General features: G+C 48.3%; 1 protein-coding gene across 1 annotated transcript in view; it reads right to left on the reverse strand.

Annotated features, from left to right (window-relative positions):
• Positions 1-271, reverse strand: part of LOC119586379 (tubulin beta chain-like) — a gene marked incomplete in the record, with an annotated part of 16708 nt that overhangs the window by 2548 nt on the left and 13889 nt on the right.

Raw genomic sequence — 271 nt, forward strand, 5'->3', positions numbered from 1 at the left:
AGATGCTCAGTAACGCCTTCTCATGCAACATTCAACATTCATCATTCTGCATAGAGAATCAAGAGCGGCATTCAGCCCGGCGCGGTTCTGCTTGCTTGCTTGTCATGCACTAATAGTCTAAACATCCATTCTAACACCGGCGGTCGCTAGAACAAGAAGCCAAGAGGCTAGATATAGTGCTCATGTGATGATGTCATGCGGCGCTCGAGAACACGCTGGCGAGGGAACAAGAAATCGCTAATGCGTTCCGTTTTCCTTGGTTTACTTTCCC

This window comes from Penaeus monodon, chromosome 21 (assembly GCF_015228065.2).
Source record: "Penaeus monodon isolate SGIC_2016 chromosome 21, NSTDA_Pmon_1, whole genome shotgun sequence".
Classification (NCBI taxonomy): domain Eukaryota; kingdom Metazoa; phylum Arthropoda; class Malacostraca; order Decapoda; family Penaeidae; genus Penaeus; species Penaeus monodon.